Source organism: Coenobita brevimanus, chromosome 101 (assembly GCF_032717465.1).
Source record: "Coenobita brevimanus isolate Jiangsu-jjx chromosome 101, ASM3271746v2, whole genome shotgun sequence".
Classification (NCBI taxonomy): Eukaryota; Metazoa; Arthropoda; class Malacostraca; order Decapoda; family Coenobitidae; genus Coenobita; species Coenobita brevimanus.
In genome coordinates, this window is record NC_137054.1 from 44,972,264 (window position 1) to 44,998,878 (window position 26,615).

Genomic DNA, 26,615 nt, shown 5'->3' on the forward strand with positions numbered 1-26,615 from the left:
GGAGTAGTGTCATGCTGAGAGGAGTCCACATCATCATCGCCATCCTCGTCGGAATCTTCCAGCTGGGTATTGACACCTGCAACTGAAGATGCGATCTTGATATCAGACAATGTCTGATACCCAGGATCGCCCTCATCGTCATCCAAGCACTCACGCCCATCGTCCACATCAACATCGTCGCCATGCGTACGTAGCAGTGCATGGAAGTCATCCACGTCAAACCCTAGAAAATCATACTCCACATCCATTCCGAGAAGCAGACGAGACCAACCATTTTCTAGAGTCTTGACAGGGACTTCCTTCCATGCACTGGCCCAGTTGTAGATTGCAGACTTGATGTTGTAGCAGCGAAGGTTTTCCAAAGTCCGCTGGCCTCGCGTGTCCCGTCCCTCACTGCGCTCGATCTTGGCCTCGAGAACAACTATCACCTCGTCCAGGAACTTCCGTCGGTATAGGTGCTTTGTTGCCACGATCACTCCTTGGTCCATTGGTTGGATGAGAGCAGTCGTATTAGGTGGCAGAAACATGCACCTAATCCGGCCATTCTCAGCCACCAAGTCCTTGTCGCACGGGTGGGCAGGTGCATTGTCGAGGAGGAGGAGGGCCTTTACCTGGTCGCACGGGATTCCCAGTGTCTTTGTCTGGTAATTGATGACCTCCTTGATGAAGTGGCGGTGGAACCAGTCTTTGAAGATCTGGGCTGTAAACCATGCCTTCAAAGAATGGTACCAGACGACAGGAAGGACATCCATCACCCCACGAAGACACCGAGGCTGGTTTGCACGGCCAACAATAACGGGCAAGCTGGTGCATGCCGTTAGCATTGGCACAACACAAAGCAGATATCTGTTGCTTGGAGAGCTTGCGGCCAGGTACACGCTTCTCCATCTCCTCAGCTAGAGTGTTCGTTGGCAAAGAGCGATAGAATAAACCAGTTTCATCAGCATTGTAGACTTGACCGAGAGTCAGGCCCTCCCTATTGATCAAGCCCTTCACCTTGTGCCGAAACTCGTCAACTCCATCCTCGTTAGCGTCCAAAGCTTCGCCATGAGCTTTACGGTTGGTCAGGCCATGCCGTAACTTGAACGCGAAGAGCCAACCCTCGGATGCCTTGAAGTCTAGGGCATCATGAAGCCTGGCGAACTTCTCAGCACAAGCCTTCAGCTCCGTTCCACGTACCATCACACCAGCAGCACGTTGCTGTCGATACCAAATCAACGTGGAGCAGTCGATTTCAGCAAACTTGGGAGTAAACATCACCTTCCTCTCCACGTTGCGTTTGCTTCTCGACGAGAAGTCAGCCGTGTACTGCATGAGTTTGTCTCGGGAACTCTTGATATCGAACAAAGTAGATCGGGCCAGGTTGAACTCGCGGAGGATGCGGGAAGAAGACCACCCCGCATCTACTTTCTCCGATATCTCCCGTTTTTTCTCCAGAGTCAACACCACTCTCCTCCTCTTCTCAGGCAGCGGGGCCATCATCACACACACTAATAGGAGGCCCGAGAGCAGCAGGAGTGCCTGCAGCAAGTAAGGAACCACCACAAAAGCGAGCACGTGGGCAGCCATGACGATGAGCGTGCACTCGCGACGAGAGACAGGCAGAAAGTGGGGAGGATGCAGCGGCGCTCTATCGGACGTTGGAGGAATGACGCGCCACAACAAAGCTGTCCCGCGCCGCGTGCCGCAAGTTCAAATTACGTGCGGGAAAAATTCGGGGTTTTTTCGAATTTTTTGCGTTTTTCAGACCATTTTGGGAATATTGGATCCCGGGACGATTATATCCGGTTAGCGGGGATGTTCAGAAATTGGGCGTTCGGATATCAGAGGGATTACTTTATATATATATATATATATATATATATATATATATATATATATATATAGATATATATATATATATAGATATATATATATATACTGTACATATATATTTCAATCTATCTATCTATATATATATATAGACAGATAGATAGATAGATATAAACTGTACATAAGGTGCAATTTCAAATTTTGATGGACATATGTACCTAAAAATCACCGCGGAATTGAAAACATCAAAATTTAAACTGATCACCTTTTGGGAAAAATTATTTTCGGTCCGGGGCCTCCAAACCTAACTACCTAAAATCATGATTTTTGCCCACACCCCCTGTAAACTTTATGAACTATAATTGTGGTTAAGTAACTGTGGTTCTGCATTGTATTGCCATACTGTCAGCAAGTGCATACTTGGTGTAATTCTGCCCTTTCCTGTATTGCCATTTCTCCTTTGGCTGCGAAGATTTAGAGGTGTCAGGCTGTTCTCGTACATTACCACTGCAACCCAAAGAACCACTCTTGCTTGCCATCTTGAAACAGGTGAGTTGCAATGAAAATACAAAGAAAATACATACAACTGAATTGCAGTGAAATGTATGTCCACATATGGAAGGTACAGGCTGAAAGTACAGCACTTGACTGTAGAGAGCTGCCTGCTGGCAGGACAGTCGCAAGATGGCCACCGACAACAGAGCATCGCCTTGCACATGGCTTGTTGTTGTTGGTGCCTACTCCCATCTGGGAGCTCTTGTCCTTAAACAACATGACTGTTTATTTTTCTCAGTCTCTATTGTTCACTTCAATGCTGCTCCTTATATTCATAATTACTGTACTTCTCTTCATTTCAGTATTCTGCCTACTGGATTTGCTGACACCTGTAATTCATTTTGTTTTAGTATTTCTACTATTGATTCTCTTCCTCTAATTTCTCTTGTTATATCTTCGAGTTATTAAAGTACTGATTAGTTAATAATAAGTATATTTACAGAATGACAGGGATTCCATGGTGCGAATTGTCCTGATAGGAAATCGTCCATGTTTTGACGGGGAATTATCTTAGGGGCGAATTGACTGGACAGTGAATTGTCTCGGAACCATATCATCGTATGCTCCATATACTGTATGAATAAATGATGTTGATTTTCATTCTCTTCTTGACACGTCACATACGATATTAAGTTAGGTTCATACTTTTTCCTATGTAATTTTCCTTCACTTCTAGCATTTTGGTTCGCATCAAAAATATTATCTTTGCTTGTTTTGGTTGGAGTCTGGCCCCGAGAGCACGTCACATACGATATTAGAGCCGTGATTTCGCGAGAAATAAATCAAATATTCTGATTGACTGACCAACTCAGCTGGGTTGATCTTCAGCGAGTGATCGCCTATACAACAAACTATCAGCTGATAACTCTCCCTCCTCCCGCTCGCTCACCGACAACAACAAATATGGCAACATAAATAATTAATAAACAATGTCTACCTGTATATGGAAAGCATAGAAGCAATTGCATGACTCAGTATTTACTACTCAGTCTATGTAATGACATTACAAACGTTTTTGTCATCGTAACACCAGCCACACTACATTCACAAGCTGACACTATTATCAGAATGTTGAGCTTGTAAATCTTCGAACTTGTCAGCCTTCACCACATATATTTTGAGTACAGGTAAGCCCTTAATTCACGCGAGGGTTAGGTTCCCAGACCCTTCGCGTATGTGGTAAATTCGCGTATATGTTCTGCCCTTGTGTGCACATAATTACGCATGTCTATACATATATTACATCTGAATAATACTGTTTATGCACTACATACACCTTATAAACTAGCATAAAGTATTAAAAACAACAAAAATGTAACAAATTTAAAACTGAAACCTGACAAGCACAGGCGTAGGTGGAGACACTTCAGCAGTCTGGTGCACTAGCCCTCACTGCCTCCCGTATGCTACATTCTGCCTTCTTTATTGTATGAACAGTTGACTCATTCACCCCAAACATGCAGTTCCAAGACAATTCACAGGCGTAGGTGGACACTCTTTAGCAGTCTGGTGCACTAGCCCTCACTGCCTCCCGTATGCTACATTCTGCCTTCTTTATTGTATGAACAGTTGACTCATTCACCCCAAACATATGGTTCCAAGACAATTCACAGGCGTAGGTGGAGACACTTTAGCAGTCTGGTGCACTAGCCCTCACTGTCTCCCGTATGCTACGTTCTCCTTCTTTATTGTATGAACAGTTGACTCACCCCAAACATACGGTTCAGAGACAATTCACCATCAAGTCAATTCCCCGTCAAAACATGGACAATTCCCCGTCATTCTATTAATATACTTATTATTGATTAATTAATACTTTAATAACTAATTTTCTGGGGGATTTTATAACTCATATAAGTAAAAAACTAGTGTACTGTACTTGCTAAATAAACTGGTATGTAAATAAATGACGGGGAATCGTCCTGACGGAGAATTGTCGTCGACATTCCTCCCTGAAGTTTGTCCAACACTTGAACTTTCTCTGTCAGCAACATCACTTTACAAGTCAGTTTTGGTGTGTTACCACATGCATCACTAGCACTACGCTTATGCCCCATGTTGACAGACAAGGCAAGCAATTACTGGAAGGCAGAAAAATAAGCCACAAATAACGATTTGCAAGTCATGCATGGTTCAACCGTCGGATTCAAACTGACTGTGTGGTACGTGGTAGACCGATCTCCCAGGCTCCCACACACACATACACACACACACATACATATATGTGTGCACACGGGCAGCAGGTAGGCATTTTTTATACCTTATTTATTTCTCTTGTATATTGAAATTACTTATTTGAATACTATAATTCTGTTTTAATTATTGTACGAAAAATTCGTGGATAACCGAAATCGCGTGAAAAAAGTTCGCGTGAATTAAGGGATAACCTGTACTTTAATTTTGTGAAGAAATTTCCACGTTTAACTAAATAATAACCACCATATAATTCTTATTTACTTAGCCATGGTTAAATACGAGGAAAAGTGGGAAGAATGTGGAGAAGTACTAAGAATCAGCTGAGTGGTGTTTACGTCTGTGATCCAACAGCAGCAGGTTGGAAGGGGGCAACACTGCTCCCAACCATTGTTGTGGCGAAGTCAACCTGAAGGGTCCCGGTTGGAATTTGATGATGTCACAATGTCAGATTTTGTCCTTGCCTGGACAAGAAAATGGCACCCAAGTCAACATTATGACGTAACAAGTCAACAGAAGTTGACTTTTAATTCTCGTGAAATCACGGCTTAGGTTAGGTTCATAATTTTCTTATAATTTTCCTTCATTTCTAGCATTTTGGTTCGCATTAAAAATAGTATCTTTACTTGTTTTGGTTTGAATCTGGCCCTGAAAGCATCGAAATACTCGACTTTGCATCGAAAAGTAAGGTTGGCAGACCACTCCAAAATCCATCAAAATTTGATTCATCGAATTCTAAACTGTCGAAATTTGAGATTTCACTGTACATATATATTATGCTTGTTTTACAGCTGTCCACAAGAAGGAGGGGGAAAGGCATCTGAGTGTGCCTTGCACATTCTCTTCGGCATGAAAGCATACATTCCTTTCTCATAAAAAAAAAAAAAAAAAAAAAAAAAAAAAGAGATTCCATTACACTTGTTCTAAAGCTGTCCACAAAAAGGAGAGGGCCTAAAAAGGTACTGGAAGGAAACCCAACCCTTGAATCTCATCTCTTTTATGTTTTTGCTGGGAATCATGCTGTCTGTTCTTCATTCTGCTAAAAATAATATCATTCGCACTAAAAGCTCTGAACTCTCTAACTCAAATTCCTCCAGCTCCTTCTGGCACCTTGCCAAAAGCCTTTTTAACAACTTTACCTCATCCTCTTTCCCTCCTCTTTTCCACTCTGATGGCTCTGTAGCTGTTTATGCTACTGATAAAGCAAAACTCTTCACTCAAGACTTTCACCTCCAATTCTACCTTTGATGATTCTAGTGCTGTTCCTCCATCACTTCCCCCCTCTGACTTCCTCATGGCTGACATTAAAATTTCTTCAAATGATGTATTTTCTGCCATCAGTGGCCTCAATACTAACAAGGCATATGGGCTTGATTGGTTTCCTCCTGTTGTCCTCAGGAACTGTGCTTCTGTGCTTACACCCCGCCTAGGTAAACTCTTTTGCCTTTATCTGTCAACTTGTACCTTTCCTTCTTGCTGGAAGTTTGCTCTTATTCAGTCTGCCCCAAAGAAGTTTGACCATTCCCAGCCCTTTAACTATTGCCCAATTGCTTTACCATCTCATGTTTCAAAAGTTTTTAAATCTATTCTTAACAAAACAAAACTTTACAGCATCCTTCCTATCACAACCATCTTTGTTGGTATTGGTTCCATCAGGGACGCTCCACTGGCAATTTTCTCACCTTCCTTTCAGTCTCCTGGTCATCCTCCTTTTGCTTTTTTGACAAAAGCATTGTTATTGCACTTGACATTTCAAAGGCGTTAGATCATGTCTGGCATAAATCTTTAATTTCCAAACTGCTCTCTTATGGTTTCTATCCTTCTATCTGTACCTTCATCTCTAGCTTCCTTTCTGGTCGTTCTATAGCTGCTGTTATCGACAGCCACCATTCTTCTCCTAGAGCTATCAATGGTGGTGTTCCTTAGGGTTTTGTCCTATCACCCTCTCTCTTCCTACTATTCATCAATGACTTTCTGATCTGTACATCTAACCCTATCCACTCATATGCTGATGACTCCACCCATCACCATTTCATTCACTTCCTGCAGCATACACCTCAACAGTTACTTCAGCAAGCAAGGGATGAGACTATAGCACACCAACTGTCTGTATTGGCTCATATCTTTGATTTGGGTAAGAGCAATCTTGTCGTTTTTTATCCTTCAAAAACTCAGTTCTTCTTTCAACCCATAAAAATCTTCCTCAGGAGTATCCTCTCATTTGTAACATATCGAACTCAATTTTGCATAATTTTTAATAATACTGTACATATACTGTATATGTATATATAGTAAAAGTCTTGTAATCTGAATCGCAGGGACCGAGGGTCTTTCGGACTACTGCTTTTCCAGATTTTGGGAGGGAACATTGAAAACATTAAAAATAAGTACATGATCATTAAATACTTAAAATCATATGGGTTATTGTTTAACTCACTGGAAATGCATACAAGTATGGATGAACAGTTGCAGGAAGGTACATCCTAGTCCAAGGGCAAGTACAAGCCAGATAAATCTTTACATAAAGCCCAGAAAATTTTGAAAAAATCCAGAAAAATTACAGAAAAAGCCCATCAAATTTTTGAAAAATTTCGCCTTGAAAAATTCGGAGTACAGGGATTCTCGGATTATTGGTGGTCATACTGAAGGACTTTTACTGTACGTACATTATATATATAAATATATATATATATATATATATATATGATGCCCCTAACAACATAGTGTACCGAGTGCCATTGCAAGCGAAACCGAGTTAAGTATACCACTATGTAGCCCAAACCCACTTTGATGTGGAGAGCAACCACGAGGTACAGAAAGCAACTGGCATTAGGGTCCAAATTCCCCTTCTGTAACATGGTCTCACTGCCCGCTTCACTTCAGTGCGTTGACAAGCCTTCATGCTGGTCACAGCATGTACCAAGTGCCTCCCAGCAACATGTTGTCTGGTGTTAACAGATACTAGCATTTCTTTATGCTTACAGCCATGCATTTTTTCATAGCATTATTAATTATTGTACCATTATTCTAATATAATGGAATATTTTAGCATGAAACTGCATGATTTTACGGGTAAGTTAGCCATAATGTACAGAAAATGGGAAAGGCAGAGAGCTCAGCAAGACATTGGTAACTGTGATCTGGGAATCTGTCGCAACGTGTCACGTGACAGTTTTTTGTTTCCCAGTTGGCCTAGAACACTGCCCGGATTAACTGGCTATTTTCAGAGCTGTTTTAGTGTTTTTTCTCATTGTCTTGAGAAAATGAGTGACTCTAGTGGTGAGAAAAAAGCTGCTGGTCCATCTCATAACAGAAAAAGAGCTCACCATTATTCCCAAATGGCTAAAATGAAAGATTTCCTTTTTTTTAATGGTTTTTAATTTCTGAAAATAGTATTATATACATCTATTTTGCTTTTGTAAACATTTCCCATTGATATCTTTGCTTGGTTTCATTGATAAAAATGCTTACTGAGAGTACATTTTCTATCTATCTATCTATTGCCAGACGCCTCAATCCCGTTTGGGATGGCCACAAACAAATTGCCTCCAAGTCACCCTGTCCCTCGCCATTTCACTGTCCTGCTCCCAACTCACACCCCCCTCTCTCATATACCTCTCCACCCCATCCCTCCATCTCATCCTCAGCCTCCCCCTCCCTCTTCCCCCCTCCACCTCACTCACATACCCTCTCTTCATCAGTCTTTCACCCTCCATCCTCTCCACATGGCCAAACCACCTCAGTGTGTTCCTCATAACGCTTCCTATCACATCCACATCAACACCACAACGCTCCTTTATATAAATTCTCATTCGTCAGCCTGTCTCTCCATGTGACTCCACAGGCTCCTCTTAAATAACTCATTTCCACTGCTCTCACTCTTGACTTGTGTCCTTCCAACAACGTCCAAGCTTCACTTCCGTACGTTAGAGTTGGTATCACAATACTGTCATGTAGTAACTTTTTCACTTCCATGCTCACTTCCCTGTTTCTTATCACTGCTTTCAAAGAACCAGCAACCTTTCTTCCCTGCTGTACCCTTTCAAGCACTTCACCCTCCAAACCTCCATCCTTACTCATCACACTACCCAAGTACTTAAACGTACTCACATTTTCCAATTCCTCACCATCCAACCTCGCTGTACATTCACTGACTTCACCTCTCTCAAAGACCATCACTTTACTCTTCCCTACATTCACCTTTATATTCCGTTTCTTACACACTCTCTCAAACTCATCCAGCAAGCCTTGCGGGTACCCTTCGTCTTCACTCAACAACACAGTATCATCTGCAAACAACAGTACAGGGAGTTTCCAAACACTATCCTCTCTCACCAGGGCCACTCCAACATCCACTACCCTACCTTGTAGGGTACCGAGTACGTTTTCACTCTCAATAAACACATTGGAGAAAAATGGCGCTATTGTTGTACCTTTCAGAATGCTACTAATTTCTATTCTATGAAGATCAGCATGACATGAAAGTACGAACTTCAGGCTAAAAAAAAAAAAAAAAAAAAGGCACTAAAAGATATTCACTAGTTCCAAAGCTATGGCATTTTGAAATTGATGCAACTTTAACTGTGTTTTTCTCCGTTTTCAACATGTGGCGTTCGGCACACAATGTTATTTGGGACTTCATATACAGTATATATTTATATATATATATATATATATATATATATATATATATATATATATATACAATAACCTCTCAAATAATGCGAGGGTTAGGTTCCTCAAGAGGTCATGTTAGTTAAAAAAGCGTTTTTTAAACATAATTTTCCCATAAGAAACAATGGTAATATTGGGGGTTACGTTCCTGGACTCCGGGAAAGTCTACCCATTTGGGGAGTTATGCTACTCTAAACTTAAAAGCAACAATATTAATCTGAAGGAAAATCCACGTAAAAAACAAGAACAGTATATCTTGGGAGAAATAAACAACATTTGAGCCCTAGTTGGGCCGAAATGTTGTTTACTTCTCCCCAAATACATACTGTTTTCGTTTTTTATGTGGATTCTCTTTCAATTCTGCTTCATTCACGGCATTGTGAAAGTTCCTCAACATTATTAATGCATTAGTAGGTCTTAAAAACACTACAGTAAAAGCAATATTTTCATTACAGTAAGTAGGTCACAAACAGTAACAACACAAAGTCTCACTTCATCTATGCATCACTCATCGTCTGCCGCTGTCCCTCCTTACCCCTCTACCTCACCTCACGCCGCTCCCCACCCTAAATTTGTTGTCCCTTCTTGCTCTGCTGTCCTTCCTCTTCCTCTGCTACTGGTGATGAAGATAACTCCCTTAAGTTTTCTGTCTTCTTCATAAAGAACTGCTCTATCTTGGTCTGAGTGGTTTTCTTCTTTCTGTTGTGCAGCATCACGTTGTAACAATTAAGATCTACCATCACTTTCCTGGCCAAATTTTGTCCGAAAATGTGCCAAATTGATCAGAATGGGGCCAAACTTCATTTTCGAATATCAAAGATCGAATAAAACCAGTTTATGCAAAAGACAAATAAAAAATTGTATTTATGCATAAACTGCCACACACGGTCTATCAGCTCGGGACTATCCAAGGCGCGCGCGGCTAATTTGAAACCATCACGTAGGTGTAAAGTCGCGTTAAATCGAGAAACCCTTGTTAGTTACACATACCTCCTTAAATATTTGCTCGTGTTAAAACGAAAACGCATTTTTTAAACTCGTGTTACTTGGGAGGTAACTATATATATACAGTACTGTATATATAAACCAGACGCCATGTATCCCAAACGGGGTGGCCAAGGGCTTAGAGTTAACTGTTTTACAGGGAGGGGCACTGATCCTCCACCAACCCCACTTGACACGCAGGGACAACGTTATGCCAACAGCATCTGGTGTTCCCAGGCGGTCACCCATCCAAGTACTAACCAGACCCAACGTTGCTTAACTTCGCTGATCGGATGGGAAGCGGTGTACTCAACGTGGCATGGCCGTTGGCATATATATATATATATATATATATATATACTGTATATATATATAATTGTTCCTTTATACAAAAAAAAGGAGAGAGAGAAGTATGTGGTAACCATAGGAGTATTTGCCTACTTAGTGTGACTGGTAAAATATATGGTAGAATACTCATTGATAGGGTTAGGCATATGACAGAGGAGCTAGTTGGAGAAGAACAAGGGGGATTTAGGAAGGGAAAAGGATGTGTAGATCAGATATTTGTTCTATGATGTTTAGTGGAGAAGTATCTAGAGAAGGGAAGGAAAGTGTATACTGCCTTCATGGACCTGGAGAAAGCTTATGACAGAATAGATAGGCAAGGTATGTGGAAGGTATTAAGAATATATGGAGTGGAGGGGAAATTGTTGAGTGCTGTGAAGAGTATGTACGAGGGAGCTAGGGTTACGGTGCGAGTGGATGGTGAGCTGAGTGAGTTCTTTGATCTCAATGTGGGACTGAAACAGGGTTGTGTGATGTCTCCATGGCTGTTTAATATATACATGGATGGGGTTGTAAAGGAGGTGCAGGGTAGGGCAGTGGATGTGGGGGTGGCTCTAATGAATGAGGGTGAGATTTGGAAGTTTCCGGTGTTGCTGTTTGCTGATGATACAGTACTGTTGAGTGAAGATGAATGGGAGCTGCAAGGTTTGGTGAATGAATTTGGGACAGTGTGTAGGAGGAGGAATCTGAAAGTTAATGTAAACAAAAGTAAAGTTATGGTGTTTGAGAGGAATGAAGTCACAGAGTGTGCAGTGAGGTTGGATGGTGAGGACATGGAGAATGTGAGTGCATTCAAGTACTTGGGTAGTGAGATGAGTAAGGATGGAACTTTGGGGGATGAAGTGCGTGAAAGGGTACAGCAGGGAAGGAAGGTTGTTGGTACACTGAAAGCAGTGATGAGAAATAGGGAGGTGAGTATGGAAGTCAAGAAGTCACTGCATGATAGCATTGTGATCCCTACCCTGACGTCTGGAAGCGAGGCATGGACCTTGCAAGAGGGGAACAAGTCAAGAGTGAGAGCAGTGGAAATGAGTTACTTGAGAGGAGCATGTGGAGTGACGTGGAGGGACAGGTTGACGAATGAAGAAGTGAAGGAACGCTGTGGGGTGGATGTGGATGTGGTTGAGAAGATTAGGAGAAATACACTGGTTTGGACATATGAAGAGAATGGAGAATGAAAGACTGACTATGAGGGTGTATGTAGGTGAGGTGGAGGGAGGGAGAGGGAGAGGTAGACCGAGGATGAGGTGGAGGGATGGAGTTGAGAGGTATATGAGGGAGGGGGGGCTGAGTTGGGGGGAGGGTAGTCAAATGGTGGGTGACAGAGCGACTTGGAGGCGTTTTGTCTGCGGCCACCCTTTGCGGGATTAGGGCATCGGGCTATAGATAGATAGATAGATAGATATATATATATATATATATGCAGTATATGTATACAGTATATATACAGCATATATATATACAGTTCATATATATATATATATATATATATATATACAGTAATCCCGCATATTTCGCGGTAGTTACGTTCTTGTAACCCCCGTGAAAATTTAAATTCGCGAATACTCTATTAACAATTGAATCTTGCACTTGTGCCCACCATGCTGCCCATCACACAGTCCATGTCCATACTGACTGCGAGACAATTCGCCGTCAGACAATTCCCCGTCAAAACATGGACGATTCCCCTTCAGAACAATTCGCACCCTGGACGAGTCCCCATTTTATAAATATACTAATCAATACTTTCATAAATATACTTATTATTAATCAATACTTTAATAACTATATTTCAGGGGGATCCAGCAAAGTCGATGTTCAGTAGCGTAGGTTCTGGATATTATTTATTAGTTGCACCTTTAGTCAATAATTAACTTGTTTCTTCCTCGCTGTAGTCGCCTTTGAATTATAATCTAGCATCACCCATAGCTATCTTCATTAATGAAGGCGAATTATCTTGTGTTTGTTGTGACTGCAAATTGTCCCGAAACCTCCATACTCATCCCGAAATACCTTCTTACAAGATTGAAAGCACATACTCCATTATGAAGGAAAAACGTAAACACCGTACTGTAATACACAATTATCTACACATTTATTCACAAAACAGTACAAAATGAAAAGATGCATTAACTGGTGATAGCAAACACTCGCACGGTCGCTTCTTAGCTTGTCCAGTAACACAATTTTCTCTCCTGTCATAACTTTTCTTGATCGTTTTGTCACTTCGGAGTTCTTACTAATTGTATTATTAGCCTTTGGTGAGGCTGGCTTACGTCCTGGGGCCATGTGGAAAGCAAGTGGGAGGGAAGAGGCTCGTATCATAGTGCGGTTACAAGAACACCAGACACGTGAGGCAGTTAGGCATGGACTGAGGATTGAGGAATGCAGGGCAGAGAGCAGTGTTGCCATACCCAAACAACGAACTTATGCTAGGGCAGTGAAAAAATTATGCTAGATTGAGCAAATTTGTTCCAAGTAAAAAATGAATTATGCTAACATAAAGCTAAATGATAAAATTCTATACATATTCATGCTACATATTAATTATGTACTGTTTACTATGAAAATATTAAAATGAACCTACATACAGTAAGAGGGTAAATATCGGTTTTCAGACCATACTGCTTTTTCCCACGAAACTTACGTTTTTCTGATGGATTTTGATGTGATTCATTCGATTTTGAGCATCATTTCCGTCGGAAATAACCAGATTTTGAGATATGACCCCCCCCCATCCCCCTGCAACAATGGGGGATCTTTGGGGAATCGGGGGTTATAGGGAGGGGGGGAAACACAGAAAATGGTCATTTCCGACTGAAATGAAGAAAATCGAATGAATCATACCAAAATCCATCGGAAAAACCTAGGTTTCATGGGTAAAATACAAAGCTCAAACTTATCCTAACCAAACCTAACCGAACCAAACCAAACCTAACCTAAAACCTAACCTAACCTGATCCAACCTAACCTAACCTAATCCAACCCAACCAAGCCCAAACTGAAAGTAACCAACTATTCAAACCTTACATCTTCTTACCTTATTCGTCTCTCTCTCTCTCTCTCTCTCTCTCTCTCTCTCTGATTTGTAGCTTTTATAAAATTATTCCAAAAATATTCCATTCCATTCTAAATTATGCTAGTATGATGCTAAAACTTCTAATATGCTAAAAAATATTCCAGACTCAAAAATTTTATCAAAATTATGCTAAAAGAATAAAATTATGCTAGATATGGTAACACTGGCAGAGGGGCCACGAGAAAGGGACAGAGGGTGGCGTGAGTTTACCGTGCTACAATTGGAAGTTGCGGGAATTTCAAATTTTTTGTTTTCTGTATATTCAAGGATATTTTAGTTGAACTTATTAATGCTAAGAAAATCCGCGGGAGGGCAAAAATGTAGACAAAAAATCCGCAAAAAATGCGGGATTACTGTATATTTATATATCTATATATATATATATCTATTTATATATATATATATATATATATATATATGTACACGTGGCCTTGTTAGTGAGTCCGGAAGTACGGCAATGTGTGATTGAATGGAATGAGGTGTCATCAAGACTGATGTGGGTGAAAGCGAAATTTGAACGTGAGTTGTGGGTGTTTGTGAGTGCATATGGGCCTGGTAGTGAAAGGGATGAACAAGAGAGGGAGTCTTTCTGGAATGATGTTGATGAGTGTCTGCAGAGTTTTGGAGCGAATGTGAATGTGGTAATGATGGGAGATCTGAATGCTAGAGTGGGAAATGTAGCAGTTGAAGGCATAGTTAGTATGCATGGTGTGCCTGAAAGAAATGAAAATGGGGAACAAATGATAGCGATGTGTGTTGAGCGAAAGATGGTGATTGGGAATACGCTCTTTGAGAAGAAAGATATTTATAAGTATACATGGGTGAGACAGGAGGGTGGAAGGGTTGTTGATAGAGCTTTGATGGACTATGTGGTTGTGTCTAGGAATGTAATAGGAAGATTGTTGGATGTGAGAGTTCTGAGAGGGGAGGGTGGAGGTATGTCTGACCACTACCTGGTGGAGGAAAAGTTAAGAGTAGGTAAGAGATGGGTGAGAGCTAGGAGGGTTAGGTGTGGCAGGGAGGTTTTGAAAGTGAGTGAGTTGGATAAAAGAGAGAAAAAGATAGAGTATCAGGAGAAATTGAAAGATGAGTGGAAAGCAGTGAAAGATCGGGAAAATGGCAGCGTGGAGGAGGAATGGCAGTTGTTTAAGACTGCTGTGGTGGGGCATGCAGAAGAGGTGCGTGGTGTGAGACGTGTGGGTGGTGGTGTAAGAAAAGGAAGTGAATGGTGGTGCGAGGATGTAAGTATGGCTGTGGCTGAGAAGAGACGTGCATATGAAGTGTGGCTGCAGAGGAAGGATGAGATGTCATATGAAAGGTATAAGGAAAAGAGGAATAGAGTGAGAAGGGCTGTGCATGATGCTAAAGTGGCAGCAGATGAAAGGTGGGGTAGGCGGCTGACAGAGAATTTTCAACAGAATAAGAAAATGTTTTGGAAGGAGGTGAAAAGGGTGTGAAAGGGAGAGTCTGGGAAGGAAGAACGAGTAAAATCAGAGGACGGAAGGATGTTAATTGAAATGGATGCAGTAAGGAAGAGATGGGCTGAGTATTTTGAAAGATTGTTAAATGTAGAGGAGGAAAGGGAGGCTGAGATTGTGGCGGATAGAAGGGTGCAAGGAATAAATGCGTTGGGAGAGTTAAATGATTCTTTGATCACGAAGGAGGAAGTGGAGAAGGCAGTAAAGGAGATGAAAACAGGGAAAGCTGCAGGTATGGATGGGTGTGCTGTGGAATGCCTGAAGGGTGGTGGAGTGACTATTGTTGACTGGTTAGTAAGATTATTGAATGTGTGCTTTGAGAAAGGTATGGTGCCAATTGACTGGGCAAGTGCTTGTGTGGTCCCGTTGTATAAAGGCAAGGGTGATAAGTATGAATGTACTAGCTTTAGGGGTATAAGTCTGTTGAGTGTTGTAGGTAAGGTGTATGGTAGAGTGTTAATTATGAGAGTTAGAGAGGGTACAGAGGGAGTGATTGGTGATGGGCAGTGTGGCTTTAGGAGAGGGAGGGGATGCGTTGATCAGGTGTTTGCTGTGAGACAAGTGTGTGAAAAGTATTTAGCGAAAGGCAAGGATGTGTTTTGGGCATTTATGGATTTAGAGAAAGCGTATGATATAACTGATAGGGAGGCTTTGTGGACTGTTTTAAGATTGTATGGACCTGATGGTAGGTTACTAAAAGGGGTGAAACGTTTTTATGTAAATAGTAGAGCATGTGTAAGAGTGGGAAATGCTGTGAGTGATTGGTTTCCCGTGAGAGTGGGGCTGCGACAGGGATGTGTGATGTCGCCTTGGTTGTTTAATATTTACATGGATGGTGTTGTAAGGGAGGTGAATGCAAGAGTTTTAGGTGGAGGTCTGAGTCTGGTGAATGCTGATGGTGGAGAGTGGAATCTGAAGCAGCTGCTGTCTGCAGATGATACTGCACTGGTGACTGATTCAGAGGAGAGATTGAGACAGTTGGTAGAGGAGTTTGGAAGGGTGTGTGAAAGGAGGAAATTGAAAGTAAATGAGAATAAAGAGTAAAGTGATGATGTGTATGAGGTTTATAGATGGTAGGGGGATGAATATGGTTTTGAATGGTGAGTTGCTTGAGGAGGTAGATTGTTTTAAATATCTAGGGTTACATGTTGCTGTGGATGGAAGAATAGATGCAGAAGTGAAGTTTAGAATAAATGAAGTAGGAAAGGTGCTGGGAGGAATGAAAAAGTGTTTAAATGTCGTTCGCTTAGAATGGATGTAAAGAGAAGGCTGTATGAGGGTGTTGTGGTACCGACTGCGTTATATGGGGCTGAAACATGGAATATGGGTGTGGCAGAGAGGAAAAGTTTGAATGTAATGGAGATGAGGTATCTGAGGAGTATGTGTGGAGTGATGCATATGGATTGGGGGCGAAATGATGAAGTGCGAAGGAGAACTGGAGTTGTTCGGGAGATGGCTGGTAGAGTTGAGCAGAGGGTGTTGCGATGGTTTGGGCATATGGAGAGAATGGATAATAAGTGATTGGTGAAAAAGATAACTAGATCTGATGTGAGAGGTGTAAGGCTGAGAGGAAGACCACGAATAGGATGGATGGACAATGTGAAGAGAGCGTTGGATGCAAGAGGGATGTCTGTTGAGCAAAGAAGAGTGGCTGTGCATGACAGAAATAAATGGAGAGAAATTGTGAATGAATAAGTGATGACGCAGCCCTGAGGGGATATTCTCCCGCATTTTGTCTGATCAGCTAGTCAGGTCAGATGCGGGTAAGGGGATGGGTCTGTTATGATGTAGCAGGGGTAAACCAGTTCTGCTGTCGGGCCCTGCTGCGGATGTCACTGATTGCATTGCGCAGTTGACCCTTGTGCGGTGTGGTGCGGTGAGGATCTGTCCATTCTCCCCTTCGGCGCTAAGATGCAAATGAACGTGTTTGAATGGATGAGTAAATGGGGAGTGTGTCGTCCTGTCTCGGCTACCTCCCTTTCCTTGGGGGAAGTAGCCTAGGTATATAGATAGATAGATAGATATATATATATATATATATATATATATATGTGTGTGTGTGTGTGTGTGTGTGTGTGTGTATCTATCTATCTACTGTATAAATATATATATATATATATATATATATGTATGTATATATGTATGTATATAGGGGCATGCGGCGTCGAGTTTGGTCATCTATCCAAAGCTTAAGCAGCCGCTCCATCTCCTCACAGATGGGTTTCCATTGGCGAGTCAGCATCTTGGCCATAAGAGTCGTGCTTGTCTCCCCAGCTTTCTTAATGTTGACAGCATTCTTTATAAGAGTCAATACAGTTGACTGTGCAAGACTCATGGAACGAGCGATGGAGTTTGCCCCCTCACCTGCTTCATGCTGCTTAACCCCTTAACTGCAGGGCGTCACTTCCGTGACGCTTGGGAGCAAGGGGTCATACTGCGGGGCGACACTTTTGTGATTCGGTGTTATTTTGAATTCGCCCGGGCTTTGAAGTGGTGGCTTGTATCATCTATCAGTACTGCCAATGTCCAACACTAGTCAGCACTCCTAATCTCATCTGTACTCCCATCCATTGTTGACAATTTAGCCATTTCTCCCCGTTCTTGACTTCCCTCCCTACCTCCCCTCCATTACCCTATCCTCTCGCCTGCCCAGCCGTGCTACGCTATGTAAATCTTCCCTGGAATTTTTCACTGATTTCATCCATTGAAATAAGCCCTATGCCCTATTCTTATACCAAATAATATATACAAGAAAGAAATAAGGTAAGTGATGGTGCCATACACCTAGAATTGGCTAATTATCACCTGACAACACCTCACGTGCACTCGTTCACTAATTTTCGCTGTTTATTTCCCCTTGAAATATGTCGTATAATCTATTTTCGTAATAAAAATATATATAAGAAAGGAAGGGAGAAGCCTACATGATATTTACATTCACCTGGAACTACCTAATTATTGCAGGCCACCACGCTGTATTCTACGCTAAGTAAATCTTCCCTGGAATTTTCCACTGATTTCATCCATTGAAATAAACCCTATGCCCTATTCTTATACCAAATAATATACACAAGAAAGAAATAAGGTAAGTGAGAGTGCCATACACCTGGAATTGGCTAATTATCACCTGACAACACCTCACGTGCACTCGTTCACTAATTTTCGCTGTTTATTTCCCCTTGAAATATGCCGTATAATCTATTTTCGTAATAAAAATATATATAAGAAGGGAAGGGAGAAGCCTACGTGATATTTACATTCACCTGGAACTACCTAATTATTGCAGGTCACCACACTGTATTCTACGCTAAGTAAATCTTCCCTGGAATTTTCCACTGATTTCATCCATTGAAATAAATCCTATGCCCTATTCTTATACCAAATAATATATACAAAAAAGAAATAAGGTAAGTGAGAGTGCCATACACCTGGAATTGGCTAATTATCACCTGACAACACCTCACGTGCACTCGTTCGCTAATTTTTGCTATTTATTTCCCCTTGAAATATGCCGTATAATCTATTTTCGTAATAAATATACATATAAGGAGGGAAGGGAGAAGCCTAAGTGATATTTACATTCACCTGGAACTACCTAATTTATTATGTATTGTCTTGGTTTCCTGCCAATCATTTCATTGCTATATATTAGCAGGTCTCACAGGGCTGAAGTTGGTAGTATTGCACTCACCCTAGCCAGGCGGCAGGAGGCCACTACTATCAGTTCACTGTCGTCTTTGAAAGTGGGAGTATGTCTGATTTGCTCCTGCTAACTTCCGCCGGTTTATAGCCCCATGCAAAGGGCCCTGTGACCTTTACCCCCTACTAAACCTCGTGTGGAAAGAGGTAAAGGGCTGACAATTGATAGAGAGTGACTATGATTTTTATAATGAGTAAAACAGTGCAAGTGGAATTGTAAATAAAGTGTAAATAATGTGTAAACAGCAAGTGACAGCAATGAATGTAAATATAAGTGAACAGTGGAAAATAATTTTATAAGTTACTTCAAGTGACAGTGCATAACACAGTGTAAATAAAATAGAAATGTAAATAATGTAAATAAAGTAGAGAACGTAAATAGAAATGTAAATGAGCGGTATTATAAGAATACGAGTATATATACTAGGAATAATGAAAGTGAAACTTTCACTCTAGCATGTATGAATGCTATGAGTTATGAGAGTGAAGGTGAAAGTGACATTCACTCTCAATGCTAGTATACAGGATGAGAAAGTGAATGCTACGTATTTTACTGAAAGAAATTGAATCCCTACAGTGACAATAAACTACTATTACTGAAGGAAACTTATGGATAAAGACTGTAGATATATATAAGTGTTATATAGTAACAGAAATATATACTGTGAGTGTTTTTACGAATAATAGACAACACTAGCGGCGAACGATCGGAAGTGGGATAGTCATACGCCCTCGTAATTTTCATTGCTTTCACAGTGCTTTTTTGGGGGGAGTATGGATTCCAAACTATTTGAGAATCATAGATTAGTGTTTCTAGTAATAATATCAGGCTGTGGTAATCATATTACGAGTTGTCGGGAAGTGTAAAGTAAAGACTTTGTTACCCAATTTCAGAGGTCTCCACAAATCCTACGGTACTCGACAAAGGCTCAACAAACACCCAAGGAGAAAGCTGAAGGTATGTGCCATAAGTATATGTGATTTTAATATTCTAGGACTAATAACTGATTTTTGGCAAATATTTCTAGAGAGTCTGTCGGAGCGTGAATATGCCCACAGGAGCCGCAAGTCAAAGCAAAACAAGCCCGCGGTTTAAAGGTTAACAATATTAAGCTTAGACTCCAGGGTTAAGGACGTTCTTGCTTTCTTTGGCTTCATATCACCAGCACCAGATGTTGCAGGGCGTTTACAAGACATCATGGTGGTGGCACTAGGGGTGCAAAATATGAAGAACAAGAAAAATAGTAATATCCTGGGCACTGATGCACACAGACGCACAGAGGTTGTATGCTGAATGAGAACGTGGGTGAGACTGGCAAAAGCGCGGGAAACTGCATGGGTGGGGCGGGTATGCCACGCAACTCTTAGCTGATCTGCCTGAGAGCGCGGGATTTCCACATGCCCAATCGTAAATGCGAGGGAACTCAATCGTAAAATGAACACTTGGTACTAAAGAAGAAGGATCGTAAATGTGAAATATCGTAAAACGAGGGAGACCTGTATATATCTATATCTATCTATCTATCTATATATATATATATACACAATATTCTATAGCAGTGACTGTATGTCTGTGTGGGCAGCCAAAACTACACATTCAAATCACACCAAAATAGGCACAAAAATCGCACAAAATTCGCTGATGTGAAAAAACTTGGTCCCATCACGATTGAAAATTTTTTACTATATTTAATGTGCGATCAAAGTTTGACCAGAAAAAGCCGATCCCGGCACCTGGTTGGTTGCCATGGCTGAGTGGTTAATAACCTGGACTTGCATGCGGACAACTTGGGTGGGCCAACTAACACGATCAATTGGTGACCTGCAAATAACACAATCAATTGGTTAGCTGCAAAAAATCCAAGTGACAACGTCAGACTAGAACAGCACATAAATGGACAATCATAAGCCCTTCAATATCGCCTGACTGCCCATAGTGACAACGTTAGACTAGAACAGCACATAAACGTGTCTCGGATTACCTGAAATTAACGCAATGCGCGTGCGAAGTGCGAGGAAATAAGTGGGAAGCACGAGGAAACGAGTGCAAAGCACTAGAAAACAAGCACACAGTGAGAGACCTCCGCAGGAGCAAGTGCGAGAGGGCCAAAGGGCCCACGAGCACTTACGTATATATATATATATATGCAGAAAGGAAGAGAGAGGTGAAAAGATTAGCAAGAGAGAGTACGAAGAAAGTGGATGAGGAATTTGGAAGGAATTTGAGTGTAAGGTGAGGGATTGTAAGAAAATGTTCTGGAAAGAGGTGAAGAGAGTAAGACAGGGTGGAAGTGAAGTTAGTAGGGGAGTGAAAGATAAAAATGGTAGATAACTAGTGGAGAAGGGAGAAAAAGTGAGCAGATGGAGATAACGTTTTAAGGAATTGCTGAACATAGAGAATGGTAGTAATGCGAGTATAAGTGGCTGGGGAATGGCTGGCAGAAGGAGGGAGGTGAGAAGAAAGGGAAGAAATCAGTAGTATAGAAGTTGTGGAAAAAAATGAAGAAAGTCAAAATGGGAAAAGCCCTAGGAATTGATGGAGTGTGTGGTGAAATGCTGAAGCATGGGGGAGAGATAGTAGGAGAATGGATGTTGAAGATGTGAAGATTGGCCTGGGAGGAAGGTAGAGTCCCGAAGGATTGGAAGTCAGGTATAATTAGACCTTGTACAAATGAAAAGGGGAAAAAGAAGTGTGTGGTAATCATAGGGCCATTTGTCTTCTTAGTGTAATAGGGAAAGTGTATGGTAGGATACTTATTGACAGAGTTAGAAAAATAACAGAGGAATGAGTTGGAGAAGAACAGGGAGGCTTTAGGAAGGGAAGAGATTGTGTAGATCAGATATTCATTCTTAGATCCATAGTGGAAAAGTTTCTAGAGAAGGGAAAGAAGTTGTATGTAGCCTTCATGGATTTGGAGAAAGCATATGACAGGGTGGATAGACAAGGATTGTGGAAAGTATTAAGAATATATGGAGTAGATGGAAAGTTGTTGAATGCTGTGAAGAGGATTTATGATGGTGCTAAGGCTGCAGTGCGTGTAGATGAACTAAGTGAATTTTTCTCTTTGAAAGTTGGGTTGAAACAGGGATGTGTCATGTCTCCATGGTTGTACAATCTGTACACGGATGGGGTAATAAAAGAGACACAAGGTAGGGCAGTGGATGTTGGAGTGGCCCTAGTGAGTGAGGGTAGTTTGGAAACTCCCTGTACTGTTGTTTGCAGATGACACTGTGTTATTGAGTGAAGACGAAGGGGAGCTGCAAGGTTTGGTGGATGAGTTTGGGAGAGTGTGTAAGAAACGGAATCTAAAGGTGAATGTAGGGAAGAGTAAAGTGATGGCTTATGAGACAGGTGAAGTCAGTGAATGTACAGTGAGGTCAGATGGTGAGGAAATTGTAAATGTGGGTACATTTAAGTACTTGAGGAGTGTAATGAGTAAGGATGGAAGTATGCAGGGTGAAGTGCTTGAAAGGGTACAACAAGGAAGAAAAGTTGCTGGTTCCTTGAATGCAGTGATAAGAAACAGGGAGGTGAGCATGAAGTGAAAAAGTTACTCCATGACAGTATTGTGAAACCAAATCTAATGTATGGAAGTGAAGCTTGGATTTGTTGGAAGGACACAAGTCAAGAGTTAGAGCAGGGGAAATGAGTTATTTAAGAGGAGCCTGTGGAGTCACATGGAGAGACAGGCTGACAAATATGGAAATAAAGGAGCATTGTGGTGTGGATGTGATAGGAAGAGTTAGGAGGAACACAATGAGGTGATTTGGCCATGTGGAGAGGATGGAGGGTGACAGACTGACGAGGAGTGTATGTGAGTGAGGTGGAGGGGAGGAGAGGGACGGGGAGGCCGAGGATGAGATGGTGGGATGAAGAGAAGAGGTATATGAGAGAAGGGGGTGTGAGGTGGGAGCAGGGCAGTGAAATGGCGGGGGACGGGGCGACGTGGAGGCGATATGTTTGTGGCCACCCCGTATGGGATTAAGGCGTCTGGTAACATATATATATATCCAGAGGCAGGATCCCACTGCTACCTGGTGCGTCCCCGGGTGGCGGATAGGGGAAGGCCTTGTAGATATACAAGGTACCGTCTTAGACGGCGCGGACCATGGGACCCCCCATAGGTATATAGGTCTCCACCGAATATATCGAATAAGGTGGCAGAAAAAATTACATCTCACCAGAACAATGTGGCAGGGAGGTGAGATTATTTGCCACAATCCTCCCAACCAAACATGAGTTCTATTGCAAAGTATTTGACGGGCGTTCCTGTTGGATCATCGTCTATTAAAGGTCCAACCGCACTGCCTCCTATGCTTATGGGCAGTGTGCCACCGAAAGTGAGTAAGCACTGTGTTGACAAGATAGAAACTGGGATATTAAACACTCTTAAATCAATGAAGATCTATGCATACAATGTAAGAAGCCTCGCTGAAAATTACAAACTTGATAACTTAATGGCTGAAGTGGAAAACATTAGTTGGGATACTGGAGGTTTGAGTGAGACTCACAAAAAAGAAGAAAAAGTAATTCAGCTAAATGACAGTGGCCACCTATTTTACCACAGAGGAAGAGCAAATGAGAGTTAGTGGTGAAATATTTCTAATTAACAGAAATCTTGCAGACAACATTGTTAAATTCAGCAGTGCATCTGACAGAGCAGCAGTGGTTGTAATTAGACTGTGCAAAAAATATACCCTGAAAGCGATACAAGTATATGCACCAACTTCTCAGAGCTCAGATGAAGAAATTGAAACATTCTATGATGACATCTCCCAGATTATGGAAGAAGAAAAGACCACCTATACTATACTCATGGGAGACTTCAATGCAAAAGTTGGAAAATCAAAAACTGGAGAAGCATGTATGGGAAAATTTGGAGTGGGAGAAAGGAACGAAAGTGGAGAAATGTTGGTAAACTTTGCAGAAATGTTTAACATGAGAATAATGAACACATTCTTTCACGAAAGAACAGGGAGAAAGTGGACCTGGAGAAGCCCAAATGGAGAAACAAAGAATGAAATCGACTTCATTATAGCAAATAAGAATAACACAATCACAAATGTCACAATTATCAACAAAGTAAATATTGGAAGTGACCATAGAATGGTGGGTTGCACAGCAAGATTCAATTTCAAAAGTGAAAGAAAGATGATTAAAGACAAAAAGATATGTCCAATAAAAGTCAGCGAAAACAAAGCAGCTTTTCAGTTGGAAATAAGGAACAGATTTCAGGCTCTCAGTTATGCTGAATGTGACATTGATGAGTTGAATGACAAACTAACAAAAGTGCTAAAAGAATCAGCGGAGGCAGTAGGAAAACCTAATACAACCAAAGCCGGGAAGTATTCAGAGAAGACACTTGAGCTTATGAAAAAAAGAAAGGTAATGAAAGTATAAACAAAGAAAGATGAAACAGAATGAGTGGAATTAAATAAGCTTATCAACAAAAGACAAAGAGAAGAAAAAAGAAAGAGAAACATGGATCAAATCAAAGAAACCACCAAAAAAAGAAAAAGTCTGAAACAGGTCCGAAATAAAATGGCACTTGGAAAGCAACAAATTACATCACTAAAAGACAAAAACGGTGAAGCCATTAAATGTAGAGATATGATGCTGAAGAGAGTTGAAGATTTTTACAAAGAACTGTATGCATCAAAGACAGTAGTACCAATAGCTAACTTTTCTGTTGACACAAGTGAAATACTTGAGATAACACCAGACGAAGTAAATATTTCTCTTAAAAATATGAAAAGAGGGAAGGCTCTGGGAGAAGATGGAATAGTAGCAGATTTACTGTTGGATGCAGGAGCAGAAGTACAAAATAGGCTTGCTCACTTATTTACCCAATGTATAAAACAGAAGAAAATTCCCAAAACATGGTGTAATGCAATTGTTATTCTACTTTATAAAAAAGGAGACTCAAAAGACCTTAGTAACTATCGACCCATTAGCTTGCTATCAGTCATTTACAAACTTTTCACTAAAGTCCTTACAAACAGAATAGCTACAAATTTGGAAGAAAACCAACCTTGTGAACAGGCAGGATTCCGATGCGGGTATTCGACCACTGATCATCTGCACACGATAAATCAGCTAATTGAGAAAACTACAGAATATAATAAACCACTGTGCTTAGGTTTTATTGATTACGAAAAGGCTTTCGACTCAGTGAAGCACATAGCAATTATAAATTCACTGCGAGAACAAGGAGTGAATGAGAACATTGTAAAACTGCTTGAAAACATATATAAAGCAGGAACTGCTACAGTTAAATTACATAAGGACTCAGAGAAAATTAAGATTGAGAAGGGCGTGCGTCAGAGAGATACAATTTCACCAAAGATATTTACAGCATGCCTAGAAAGTATTTTCAGAAAGCTAGACTGGGAAAACAAAGGAGTAAATATAGATGGAGAAAAGCTAAACCATTTAAGATTTGCAGATGACATTATCCTAATCTCAGAAAAAGCAGAGACGTTGCAAGAAATGTTAAATGACCTGAACAGAGAAAGTCTCAAAGTAGGGCTAAAGACGAACTGGAGTAAAACTAAAGTAATGTTTAATCCTCAAACACCAAAGAGCATCATAAGAATAAGTGGAGCAATTCTTGAAGAAGTTGAGGAGTACAATTACCTGGGACAAATACTAAAATTAACGAAAGATAATGATAGTGAAATAAAAAGATGCATTACAATTGGATGGAAAGCTTTCGGTAAACATAGACATTATGAAAAGTAGCTTGCCAGTTTGTATGAAATGAAAAGTATATAACGAATGTATAATTCCAGCTATGACGTATGGTTGTGAGACTTGGAAACTGACAAAATTGATGGAAAATAAATTAATTCGTTCTCAGAGAGCACTGGAAAGGTCAATGTTGGGAATATCTTTAAGAGACAGAAAAAGATCAACTTGGGTGAGAGAGCAGACTAAAGTCCATGATATTATAGAAGTTATAAAAGAACAGAAATGGAGGTGGGCAGGCCATGTAGCAAGAACAAGGGATAATCGATGGAGCAAGAGGTTGACTGACTGGACACCAAGAGATGGTAAGCGTATCAGAAAAAGGCCAGACAGGAGGTGGAGAAATGAGATAGAGAAATTTGCAGGGAAAACGTGGCAAAGATTGGCTCAGCCAAGGAATTCGTGGAGAAGGTTGGGGAAGGCCTTTGTTCAGCAGTGGACTTATAATGGCTGCTGATGATGATATATATATATATATATATATATACAGTGCTTGTGAGAAGTATCAAGCGCCCTGCGTCCCTCCTACGAAACAAACCTTTCAACATTGAGAAAACATATAAATAATGCATTTTATTTACCTTTAGTGCTTCGTAGGGTATCCTTTACGCTTCTTCACGGACCTGAGATGTCTTGGAAGTGAAAGCGCGAGGTTCCTGAGGTGCTGGAGGGGTATTTTGTCCCAGGAGTCACGAATGGCGGCTTCCAGCTTAGGCAGAGAGCTCAGGTCCTTCCCTTGGAGATTCTTCTTGACGAGGTACCAGAGGTTTTCTATCAGGTTGAGGTCTGGGCTATTGCCTGGCCAGTCTTTCATGAACGATACCTCTCAGTCACGAAGCTAATTGGTGACCAATTTGGCCTTATGAGCAGGTGCACCGTCCTGCTGAAACACTTGTGCACCTGTGAGCTCGAAGGACTCTGGTAAATGATCACACAGAAGCTCCAGATAAATGTCCTGATTCACTCTGCAGTTCTTGGGAAGCACAACAAGCTTCCCCAAACCTTTACCAGAAAAACAACCCCATACCATGAGTGAATCAGGGTGTTT

At 41.2% G+C, this 26,615-nt stretch overlaps 1 protein-coding gene and 1 non-coding gene across 2 annotated transcripts in view; both read right to left on the minus strand.

The window, feature by feature from the left end:
* LOC145414965 (G protein-coupled receptor kinase 2-like) overlaps window positions 1-26,615 on the minus strand; it is an 854,061-nt gene that overhangs the window by 768,290 nt on the left and 59,156 nt on the right. The gene's annotated exons all lie outside the window — the stretch shown is intronic.
* On the minus strand, window positions 10,431-10,549 carry LOC145415160 (5S ribosomal RNA). Its single transcript, XR_013900015.1, has one exon. It is a non-coding gene; the product is annotated as a 5S ribosomal RNA (ribosomal RNA).